At 36.8% G+C, this 13,401-nt stretch overlaps 1 protein-coding gene across 6 annotated transcripts in view; it reads right to left on the bottom strand.

The window, feature by feature from the left end:
* NFIB (nuclear factor I B) overlaps positions 1-13,401 on the bottom strand; it is a 228,190-nt gene that overhangs the window by 71,564 nt on the left and 143,225 nt on the right. The gene's annotated exons all lie outside the window — the stretch shown is intronic.

Genomic DNA, 13,401 nt, shown 5'->3' with positions numbered 1-13,401 from the left:
ACTGCTTTCTCGCCCTTGCTGCCACTGGGGCTCCCTTCATTTCAAGAACATTTTTTTTCTAGCAAATGGAGCTGAATCCAGATCTCTAGGAATGCCTCCTGACCCTTCTGTGACATCTAGGTACAGGGTCCGCGGTGGCTGCAGCCCACAAGTCGGGATCTGAGTAAGGCAGACATGTTTGGTAGCTGGTCTGGCAAAGTGCAGGACCAGAGATGGAGACTCACAAACACCTGTCACATCCCCAGGTTCTCATCCGTGCAAAGGAGGTGCGGTGAGGGGGAGGAGGGAGAGAACACCTTAGGGAGGATGGGTACGGCCACTCTCTGCTGCCCCAGGGAGACAATGAAAGTGTGAAAATCCTCAGGATTAAAATACTTCCAGGAAAAAATACTCTAAATTCCAAGAACTGGCAATCTGATTGGATGTTACATAAAGTTTTAGGGCTGATCAAGGGATGAGATTCAGTGCAGGGATGTGAACCATGGGTGGTTTAGCAGCGTGGCACACTCAAGTCAAAGAACCGGGGTTTGACTGTGTGCTACAGTTTGCCAGTGTGAAATTCTGGAATAACTAATTATAATAATTAATAATCATAATTAATAATGATAATAATCTTGGGACATTAGACTCTTTGTGCCTCAAAGTTCTCATTTATAAATTAGAGATAATGAAATTACCTACCTTACAGAGTTGTTACGAATAATAAATGAGATAAAAATAAAACCCAGAGTAGGCACCGATTAAATGTTACCAATAAGTTAGGAATGGCCTGTGAAGCCAGCAATCACCCGTATACTGAATTGTGCATAGTGGGATCCAGTCTCAAGTTATTTGTAAATCTTTCTTTTAAAGTTTTATCAGAATGAAAGTCACTACACCACTTTTAACCAGACATAGGAAAAGACAGAAAATCATTAAATTAGCATATATGCTTCATTATTGTGAATGGAGGAGCTGTGTGTGTGCGAACACTGTTTTCTATCCATCCATCCACCTTCTTTAGAAACAGAAGGAAAGAATGAGAAGAAATTATGAAATCTTAGTGGGTGATAAAACTCAGGTCTCATATGAAGTCATTACTCTGAAAAAGATATATAAGATATATATTTTAAGAGAATAACAAAATGTCCCCATCTGATGCACCTCTATTTTAAGAAACGCCTACATCTTGAGCAATTATTTTTTTTCAGCAGGTTGCATTCATTTCAGCGATTACTGAGAAAATTCCAGGTAGCTAGCATTGTACAAAGTGCTAAAAGCCATTGAGACAAAAAAGGACACTGACTCTCTTTGTGTAGTTGGAGAAAAAGATACTTTTAATTTTCTGAACCACAGTAGGTTATCATTGTATATAAAGATTTCAGTTGCTTTTGTTTTAAAGTGTAATAAATTATACTTTATTTTATATATGGCAAATACATTAAATACGGAGACCTTATGTACAGCTTGTGTACTTAACCAATCAGACAAGATTCCCTGCCCTTACCCAAGTGAACTCTGTAAAGGTCTGCCCTCTTCTTTCTCATGCAGCTGCCTCTGGGCAGTAGGGCCCTCTCTCCACCCGCTTGACTTTCCATCCTTCAATTTCCAGCTCAACCACCATCCGCTCCACAATCCACTCCTCTACCCTCCTCTCCTGACCCCTGAGCCAGCCATAAATAATCTCTTCCTTCTGTATTCACACAGCACCTAGTTTGTGCTTACACCACTTTGCACATTCAAGCTTCCCAAGATGATTGTTTTCAAGCCTTGTGTTTCATCTTATTTGGGGGAGTGACTGAGTTTTGCTCATCTCTACAGTGTCCTTAACAACTAACTCGGTGAGCCCACGTACACAGTAATGACTAAAAGCTGGCAGAACAGAATTTTAAAATTCATCTTTTGGAAACATGGTTACAAATGAACCTTAATCATTTTATAACAATGTGACATAGGTAGCTTGAGATTGAAAGATAACTACACTGACCCTTGTTACTTCCTGGAGCTCATTTGCCGAGTAGTTTATTTAGGCTTTTGGGTAGAATGGGAAAGTGTAATGATTCCAGTCAGATTTTATCTCTGGCTCTGTTGTGTAGTAACTTACAACTTTAGGCATTTAGTACAAAATAACTAGCAAGGAACTAGAAGTGTTTAAAGAGGTAAAAAAAATCTCTAAATTGATGAATGAGTGAGTGAATAGTTAACACTTACATATATCTATATAAATTACATCACGTATAATACACAATAACATTTCATGTACAGATATTGTTGGAAGTTCGTTTCCATATTACTCTAATGAGCAGTCAGGACCCCATCTGCTTCCCAGTCATGCCCGAGTCATGCCCATTAAGACGCAGTGGTGTCAGTCCTGTTAGGAGTGGAACATAAGAGTCACCTGAAGCTAACGCTCCCAGCAGGAATAGAGTGGACAAATACAATGACCATCTCACAGAGAAGGGAAGGCAGTTCGGAAGATAGCAGGGTGTTTCTCCACTCCCTACCTCTAATTCCCCAAGTTCTAAGGAACCTGGATCTACAAGGAAAACTGAGTTATTTTACTAAAACTATGAAAGTCGTTGGAAATAGGTCAGAACTGCTTTCACACCCACTAGCCAAAACGCAGCACCAAAGGTACCGCCAGGCTCCGCTCCAGCACGGAGCACAGTGAGACTTCAGTAAAAGGGCAAGGAGTAATGCCGACTGACAATGACCTCCTGGGAGTGGAGGTGGGTGGGAATCGGGCAACGTGGCAGCCTGGGAGAAGCACCAGAAGCAGATGCAGCCACCTTAATGCATCTTTGCACAGCTTTTACAATGCACGGTCATTACAACCAAGACAAGGCAGGCTCAAGAGAAGAAACATGGGTGACACGGCGCTCGGAGAGCTAACAGCGCTTTTCACAAGCACACAAGAGATAGTACATAAAGGCTCTGGCAAAATAACTGAAGAGGATCATGCAGGGGGCCAGGAGCCCTGCTATACAGTACAGAGGGTAAACTCAGCAAAATGCAGGTTCTTGCTGTTAGCACACCTCATCTGTAACCTCCAGGTGGCCAAGGCCTTCCAAAAGCATGGGTTTTCACATGTTACCTAGACCGCTGTGAATCTAAACAGCTGATACAAAGGCCAGAGATCTTAAAGCAATTTGGAGACATTCATACAGTAAATTCCCTTCCATATTTCCCAAAGGAAATATGACCATCTCTGAGACAGAGCAGCTGCTTAATGGTTACAGAGCAATATTACACAACAGCTTAAGCCAGGAAGCAAAGAACAACTTAGCATTTATGTGATGCTGTATTTACACTACATGTATGCTTTTTAAAAAATAAAATTGAGTAGGAAATAAAGACCTCTGCTAACTGAAAATTCTCAAAGGGAGTATCAAATTACATTATTTTACTTTTTTATTTTTCGCTAACAAAAGCAACAATAAATCACTACTCAGAAGTTAATATAGTGTTTAACCTCCTTTACAAACAATAACAGAGGCACACAATGGCATATCTAACTGTTAATATCTCAAATTATAATCAGCACCATTTGAATGTTAAACAACATTTACACAGAAAATCCAAAGGAAGACTGATAACGCTCATTTTTATGGTCTACTGTGTTCTATTTTTGAAATTAAAAAAAAGCCACAGAAAGCAGTTATTAAATTCATGAAGGCTGCCTTCAAGTATTTGAAGGACTATTAGTGTAGATGGTAGATTAGACTTATTCTGCATAGTTCTAGGAACTGTTTTTTTGGCTCCGTAAACAGATTCGTCATCCAATAAGAAAACTCCTAGAAAGGAATGTGAAATCTTGCAAAGGTACTGATAATCCACACATGCCAAGCTACTGCCCTAAGAGCTCTGAAAGCATTAATTCACATAATGCTCACAAGTGTGTCTGCAGGCATAGGAGGTTTCCCAGTGGGTGTAAAGACCCCCAGTAGACTTAAGAATTCTCACTTTGGGTAGGAAACTGGATAAGAGCACCTCAGAAGCCCAGTGCATCCCTCAGAGTCCGCTTTCGCACATGGCTGTCTCCCTGCACCGCTCGTTTGGAGAAAGGAGAGAGCACCCGGTCTCTCCCAGGCACGTTCCAGCTCTTTGGTCCCAATTTTCATTTCCTACAACTGAGTGTAAAAGTTGCCTAAATCCTTTTGTTTATGGGTGCAAAAGGGGAGAAGATAAGATTATTCCATACTAGCTCTTTGTCAATCTTCATATAACTTCAGCTACCAAAACTCAACCCACTGGTGATTTTCTGGTAGCAGTGTTACAAGCCAGGGCTCTGTCCTCAGTTCCTCAGCTGATCTGACCTGTCCACTGCAAAAACAGTGATTCTATGCACAGGAAGTGAACCTCAGCTGGTAGCTATGGCTAACATTTTGGTACTAATTTAGAAGTAAGTTTGTCCTTCAGTGTGAAATGTAAATCCCTGATGGTGATTTAAGTAATTTGGCAGAGAAGTCAGAACTTTTCTGACTTTAACACACTCTGACAGCACTCTATCAATATAGTATTTATATTTTTTAGTATTTCCTTTCAGTCCATTAAACTTGTTCCTACATATATATATCATACATGTGAATATGAATCTCTATAAAACTGATACCAAATTTAAATAAATTTGATCTTCTTTTTTCTAATTAACAAGGTATATTCCCCTTTGGATTAAACAGTTTTTCAAAAGCATGACTTTCATGCATGTACCGTATTATACCACATGGCTGTATCATACTTTATTTGACCATTCTCCTATTGTTTGGCATTTTAGGTTATTTCCCATTTTTAAAAATATTATAAACAGCACTGTCATTAACATCCTCGCACACAAATCTCTGTCAGCAATTCTTATGATTTCCTTAGGCTGGAGTTCCCAGAAGTGGAATTACTGGGTCAAAGGACATAAACTCTTTTAGAGCTCTTGGTAAAAACTGTCAAGCTGCTTTCCATAAAGGATTTTGCCAATTTATACTCCCTCCGGCAGACCACGAGCGTGTCTGTGTCACCACTCTGCTGCCAGAATCACATGTTAGTCATATTAATAGGATTTGTTTTTAATTGTGGCAAGTTGAGAGAGAAAAGATACCATTACACTAACGTTGTAATTTTCATTTACTAAACTAAAATACGGTTGTATTTTTTTTCAGATACATATGCATTATTACTTTGAAGAGAACATTCAAATATATGTAAAATAGAAATAGTGCTAGCAGGAATATTTTATTCCTGATATTAATGAGGTTATTTCCAGAGTTAATGATAATTTTGGCTATTAATTGATGCTTGATTTTTTTTCTCTTTTGACATATTCACTTTTTTCTAGTTTTCTCAGAGTTTTGTTTTGTTTTGTTTTAAGGTTTTCTGGTTAGAATGGTTGCTGAATATTACTAAATGCTTTTTTGGCACTGCAGAGATTATCCTTTTTTTTTTTTTTTTTTTTTACTTACAGCATTGATTGGTGTTACATATTACTGAAATCTTAGATTAAATTATCTTTTTTGGTCCACGGACGGTATCTCTTTTAATTTACTGCTGTATTGGTTTACTAACAGTTTCTTCCAAACTCTGTGTATGTAGTTGGAATACATCTGTGGGAATTTTTGTATTTTATTTGCCAAGTTTTCATACCAGGGGTATATATGCATGCTTCATTAAATGGTCCAGATGAGTCATTTTTTATGAAAAAAATATGAAAAGTTGAAAGTTTGGAAAAACACACTAGTAAAATCATCTTCCCAGAATCTGGTTCAGAGAAGATTCTTAGACAACTATGAGTCTTTCACAAAATTTACTCCTGTTTTCTGGTCTTGAGATAATTTTATTATATATTTTTCAAGAAAATCAACTCTTCCAGATTTTAAATTTCTTAGCACAGATACTTCATGGTTTACAAGTGGGCTATGTTTATTTTTACAGTATAATAAAGTTATACTGAAATTATAGTAAAATTAAAGTTTATAATATTATATTAAAATATACTATAATTAACATAAGTACATTAAATTATGTTAAACCATACTTAAAAAGTCAGCTCTGCCACTTACTATGTAAACTCAAGGCAAGTTAAGCAGCTTTCCCATGCCTCTTATTTCTCCTCTCTAAAACACAGATGATAATCCTAGCACCTATGAGTCAGTATGAAAGCTATATATTATTTTCAAATAATAATAAGAGAGAGACTTCATTTTAGGAGCAAGGAAAGAAAAGGTAGAACTCTCAAATTAACAGAGAGAAAACAAAATACAATGAATAGGAACTTAATCACAACAGACAAAGTAAGGACATATGAGGTAAAAATAAATAATATAAAGTAAAATAGGAGGAATAAAATCAAGTATATTCGTCATTACAACCAATGTAAGTGGATTGAATTGTCCCATAAAGAAAGCACGAGTTCAACTCAAGCAAATAAAATCCAGCTCTTTTTAAGCAACACACTTGAGATAAAATGATAAAAAGAACAAAAAGTTGAAAATAAAATGGTAGGCAGAGAAGTTGGGAAAATTCAAACAAAAAGAAAGCATAATCAACTAGCAATGGTTAAGATGGAATTTAAGAAGAATTACAATAACCAGGTAAAAAAACATTATGAATGAATAAAGTGCACAATTAATGAAGAAAATAAATAATAAAACTCATGTGTACCAAACAATATTGTAGAGAAATGCATAAAACAAAAATTATTAAAATTAAAATTTAAAATTGATAAAAATACAATTACAGTGAAATTTCTGAATACATCTCTTTTAGAATTAAACATGATTATTAGACAAAGGCTAATTTTATACAATTCAAATACAAACTTCACTTTGTTAGTATATCCACAGAAACTTTATAAAAACCAATTATGTCCTTGACCAAAAAGAAAACATTAACAAATTCTTAAAGTAGAGAATTTTTCAGGTCATTCTGTCTCATCTTTTGCTAATAAAAGTAAAAGTTAAAAAACAAAAAAGGGACCAAGTTTCTGAACTACCTGAATATTAAGAAGATAAGCCATGAATCATACAGAAAATCAACAGAAAAATTATAAAAACTATCTAGAAAACAATGAAAAGAGAAACCATTATTTACCATGAGATAAGAGAAAGAACAGCAAAGCAATCCAAGAAAAATTAAAAAGAGAATTAAAGATAAAAGCTGAAGTTAATCATATGGAAAAAAGAGAAATATTTAAAACAATAAAAGAAAAGATGATTCTCTGAAATGAGAAGCAAAACAGGAAAATCATTTGCAAGCCTTATTAAGGAAAAAAAGAAAAAGCAGAAATACACAAGTACAAGAATAGAAGGGAGACATAACCATAGAAACCAAATGCATTAAAAGAATTATGAGAGATGAACACATGCAACTTATTGACCACATCTTTGAAAGCTTAACTGGGCAATTACTTACTAAAATAAAAGTAACCAAAACTGAGCAAAGTGGAACCTGAACAGGCCAATTACCTAATGCAGTGGTCCCCCAAATTTGCTGATCATTGGAACCACCTGGGGTTCTTGAAAAACAATTTATGCTTAGCTTCCATCCACAGCTATTCTGATTTCATGGGTATGGATATAACCTAGACATGAGGATGTTCTAAGTTTTCCAGGCCATTCCAATATGCAGGAAAGTTTGGGAACCACTATGCTAGCCTCCTTCTATTCAAAATGTGGTCCCAGAACCAACAGCATTGGCATAACCTGGGAGTTTGTCAGAAATGCCAAAGCTCAGGCTCCCCCTAGACCTCTGAAATCAGAACCTGCAGCTTAACAAGTTCTGCAGATGACTCATAGGCACCTTAAAGTTTGAAAATGACAGAACAGCATAAAAAGGTATTTTAAAAACCACCTTTAAAAATGGCACCAGGGTAGTTGGGTGCACAGCTGGATTTTATCTACCCTTTATTCAGCCTTCAGATTCCAGCTATTTACACTCTCCCAGGCAATAGAAAAATGATGACAAGTTACCTTTTGAAGAAGCCTCTCTCTCATAAGCCTTTATTAGGCCAGCAAAACTTAACAAGTAAACTTGCAATGACCCTTATCAAAACAAAGCTAGCAAACAACCAACCAAAGATCAAGCACACATTTAGATGCCACTTCAAAAACACTAAATAAAATTGCATATATTCACATATTCAAACTGAATATAACAATGTTATCAAAAGAATAATACACCATTATCATTAGGGTTTATTCCACCAATGAGTGTGCAGTTCCTTACCAGAAAATCTATCAATATGATAGAGAAAAAACAAAAACAAAAAAATGGAAACAAACAAAAAAACCCAACACATGATCATATTATTGAGGCTGAAAATGGACTTGACACCGAGAAGAGAAGCAGGCTTCCCTAACAACAAATCTAAGCAGAAATAAAGATAAAAGCAAACAATAAAGACTCTTCAGGAAAACCCCAAACAAATTATCCTAAAGGAAGAAAATGTCTGCCATCTCAAGTTACCTAACCTCCTCAAGCCTCCTCCCCTTCTCAGTCATTAAAAATACAACCTGTAAATAAATCAGTCACAAAAAGGCAAATACTGCATGATTTCACTTCGAGGAGGCATCTAGAATAGCCAGACTCAAAGGGAAAAGGGAGAACGGTGGTTGCCAGGGTGGGCAGGGTGGAATAGGGAGTTGTTATTTAATGGGAAGTTCTGCAAAATGAAAAAGTTCCAGAGATTGTGCAACAACATGAATAAAATTAACACCACTGAACTACACACGTAAAATGATTAAGACGGTAAATTTCACATTACATATATTTTATACCACCATGAAAAAAAAAAAAAACCAACATGATCTGGAATTTGGGACCTAGATAATTGTTACTAAATTCATGTTTCCATATATGTATATATTCAAGAGCTACTTTGTACATTGGAATTTGTATCTATAATCTTACTCACAGTAATTACTTTGGCAGAACTTTCTAAGTGATCACTATTCTCATTATTAGCCTGTATCTATACCTTTACTTATAACTACCAGTATGTATCTGAGGACTTTCCTATTCCTAAATTTTATTTTGGGGCATCACTCTGTCAGTTGGAACAGGTTTTTAAATAAATTTTTTTTTTTTACAGAGATAATGAGAAACTCTTATTTTCTGAAACCACAGATAATAAAGAATATATTTCTATTGCCTTTGACTAGAGATAAAACTCCTTGAACACTTTTAAAAAATGCAGGTAACTCTTTTTCCTCCAGGAAGACTACAAGATTTCCCCTTTTCACCCATTAAATATAAAAATTGCAACAAGACATATTTAGATACTATTACTATTGACTGGGTATTTTAGCCCTTTTTACTGGGCATATTTAGATCATTTTTAGTTCATAAAGTTTTCTTCACTTGCCCTTGATTCTATTTCTCCCCTAATGTTCTGACTTCTCACCAAGGATACCTAAATTAATGCTCAATTTTCTATTCTCCCATCATAAATCTTCTTCTCACCATTTTAACCTCTCTGCTCTTTTCTTCCGCTTTTGGAGCAAATATCTCAAGTTTTCCCTCTAGATCAGTGATCATTTCCACAATACCAGTTCTGTCTCATTCTCTCAATCCAGATTTTTGACTGTATGAAAGCAGTCTTAGTTTCCTTGCTAGTTTTCCTTAACTCACATGAAACTCTGTCCATTGAAGTTATTCTTTAATCTGTTCATTTTTCATGGAAGGCCCTTCTCCTAAGTAAACAAACTGTTTTCTCTGAAATTTTCTTCTAGTTCTTCATTTTCAAAGATATGTTCCTCTGGATCTTAATGATGGTCCCTTTCCCTTGTTCTTAAGTATTTTCTCACCGAGGGCAAAGTTGCTTGCTTTCTTTTTACTTACAGGGTAGCCTGTGTAAATGTAGGGTTTGACCTCAAAAAGTTTTTGGTTTTTTTTTTTTTTTTTAGTTTGAAATTGAGGGTGCTGGAATTGACTTAATTGGGACTGAATTCTTCTCTTATTTACTAGCTAGATAACTTTGATTAAATTACTTAACATAAATAAAAAATAATAATAACCATAAAAATGATGATAATAGTATAATAGTGGCTATCATTTATTGAGTGTTACATGCCAGGCTCTGTGCTAAGCACTTTAAACTCCACCTCAGTTCAATTCCCAGCCTTGTTCCTTTTTAAATAATGATTCTGAATAAACACTCAAATTCTCTAATCCCCCAATTCCCATCTGCAAAATGGGAATAATAATAGTTATACTGAACTCACAGATTTGAGGTGAAGGTTAAATAAGAAGGTGCATATGAGGTGCTTGGGGTGGGGGTCAATAAATGCTTCTCGGCAAAGGCAGTAGTCGTAGGACTAGTAACAGTGTTAGTCAACGTTCCAGTTCTAACCAACGTCCAATGACTCCTGGTCCTTCATCTAATGAACCTCTACTATAAAGTGATGGGCTCTTCTCATCTCACCCCTAGATATGTGAGATCCTACCAAGTAGTGCGCAAAAACCCTCACTTTCTGTAATGCATGGTTCTGGAAGGGCAGATGGGACCAAGTGTACAAAGGACCTCGTCTGTGGTGCTAAGGAGTTAGACTCCAGCCCAGACTGGAGAATTTTTGCAGGATTTCTATTAGGAAATAGACTCAGACTCCTCGATGTCTTCCCAGACTCTTCACTCCTTCTCTCTACTCCACTTCCCAACCCTGTTGCTCTCTGGGTTTATAGCCTTTTAAATTGATATAGAAAAATCTCTGAACCTGGGGGATGCCAATGGGGTAGAATCAAACTTCAACGTCTACAGTTTCTCTATGAACCACCACTGCTATCTTTTATGAGATAAAAGACGGGGAAACTGCTACATTTTAGATTCAATCTAACTACACTGGTCATACAGTTAAGGGATAAGCCTCCAAGATTCTAATAATAGGTTCTCCTTCAATCTCAGCTTTAATGTGCTGAGAAAAAACTTTTCACAGTTTACCTATCACAGAGAAGTTTTAGTGAAGAGTTAGTTGGGAGAATCTGAATGAGAAATTAAGCCAGAAAGGTGGACTTTATGTTAGATAGCTAATGATAATTATTTTGCTGAATGCCTAAAAAGACTCAGCTTTAAATCTCATGACTTCCAATCAAAATTCTAGCAGACTTTTTTTTTTTGGTAGAATTTGACAAGCTGATCTTTTTTATGTGAATATACAAAGGACCTAAAATAATTTTTAAAACTTATTATAAATGCTTATTATAAAGTTACATAATCAAGAAGACACTTTGGTATTGGCAAAAGACAGACATATATATCAATGAGATGAACCAGAAATAGACACATAAATATATGGTTAAGGATATCTGATAAGGGTTTATTCCCTTTATATATATGTATATATAAAAGATACAATAAATATACATTATGTATAATAGATAGGTAGATATGCAATTCATTGTATGTCAATTATACCTTAATAAAGGGAAAAAAAAGTACATACATTGCCTCCTTGATCTATAAATAGTGGATTCATTCCAAATTTTTAGAAAGTGACAATATTTCTGCATCACAAAACAGAATCACAAATGCATAAGAAATATTCAATGTAATCAGAACAATTTTTTGAAGATAATGACTCCTATTAGTCATGCAATTTGTGCAACTTCTGGAAAGCTGTCTTACCTGTTTCCGCATTCATGATCATGTAAATGCTAGCAACACCTTGGTACACTTGCTAAACAAAAGCATAAGAACAGCCAACAGGCCTTCTCTACAATGTATCACACTGGGAGAAGAGAGACTGGGTCCATCTGAGACTGGTGTTCTGGATTGGTGATCATGTTGGAACGCTACAATTCTCATTCTGACACGTCCCTATAAAAGTCGTCAGCAGACCATGCTACACAGGTTAGGAGTTCACGACATCTCCCCAGCAGTCACGGCAGTGTGCGGTGTACCTACAGGGCAGAAGCAGCCTACCGCAGCTGTCTCTATGAAACACACTGCTCTTCCTGGCTTAGGTCAAGATCCAGGGATGGGGAGGTAACCTCAAGCACAGGTTACAATTTATTTAGCCTGTTGTTGGTCTAAGCCTCCACTTCATAAATCTTGAACACTGCTGAACACTGACTCTGGCCAGGCACTGCCTTAAATACTGGGTTTACAAGTATACAATCCTTCCCTGAGGGTGTTCAGAATCCACTAAGGGAAGCTGACAAGTTGTGATAAAAGTGCTATTACTGTAAAGCTCTGCTGCAGAGAGGGTCTGGAGAAGTCTTGCTGAGGTGGTGGCAAGGGAGTACAGGTGTTCTAGGCAGAAAAAACAACATCAATAAAGACACACGGGAGAGCCGCACGGCTAAGGCTCAGGCTGGATGCAAGGTCCGTGTGGGCAGTGGAAGGGAAATGGAGAAGGCATCATGGGGGGCTGCATGAGATGCCGTGCAAAGATCTTAGCCTACAGTGGGAAACTTTGAAATTGATAAGAAGGGGAATTGAAATCATCAAATTTGTACATTATGGAGATCCCCAGGGACTTATAATGGAGCTCTCTCTCGCTCTCTCTCTCTCTCTCGCTCTCTCTCTCTCTCGCTCTCTCTCTCTCTCTCTCTCACACACACACACACACACACACAGATTTTAAGACCCAAGGCAAAAATACCAGTTACAGAGATTAGGAAGATGATTAAAATAATCTAGGGGCTCTAGTTAAAAGAACAGAATGTCAATATTTCTTAAAACAATACATTAATATTCAGCACTTAAAAAGCTATTTTGCCTTTCTCATCTGTTATAGGGGTAACCTCGTCAGTGGCCTTTCCTCATCTCTCTGCCTGTCTTTAAAATATACATGCTCTCTCAAAAATGCATAGATGCTCCATTGTTCACTAGTCAACATTACGTACAGCAGTGTAATTCATGGGAGTTATTTCTGGGTACCAACTGGGACATATCAAGTACAAAATAGCAGAATGCTCTATTGCGTCCTGATGAAGAGGATCATCTTCTATTCTTTGCTCACATATTTAGAAAACATTGTTCTCCTTGAAAGGAGTTTAATTCAGAAAATGACTGCAATCCAAAACACCAAATTTTGAAACTAAAAATCCACTACATTTTAAAAAGTACTGTAAAATAAACAGTGGAGCCAGTATGTCATAATAGATCATGCCACCTGTCATTGGTACCTTACCAGAGTAAGGGGCTCTGCTGAGACCCAATGCAGCTCAGAAATGCGTATGTACACGAATACCACTTGCCATGTGACTTCCCTTCAAGCCTCTTTCTTGATCTTCTGAGTTCTCTGATCCCCAGGTTACAACCCCTCCCCCAAAACCTCTATCCTAGCCTTGAGTTCCAGACCTTTTCTTCTGATGGCGCACAAGCACTTAAAAAAATTTAAAAATGACAACTTTATGAGCTATAATTCACATACCATTTTAAGGTGTACAATTTAGTGGTTTGCAGTATATTCAGAAAGTTGTGCACCCATCACCAAC

This window comes from Camelus bactrianus, chromosome 4 (genome assembly GCF_048773025.1).
Source record: "Camelus bactrianus isolate YW-2024 breed Bactrian camel chromosome 4, ASM4877302v1, whole genome shotgun sequence".
Taxonomy (NCBI): domain Eukaryota; kingdom Metazoa; phylum Chordata; class Mammalia; order Artiodactyla; family Camelidae; genus Camelus; species Camelus bactrianus.
This window is presented reverse-complemented; position numbering and strand designations above follow the sequence as displayed.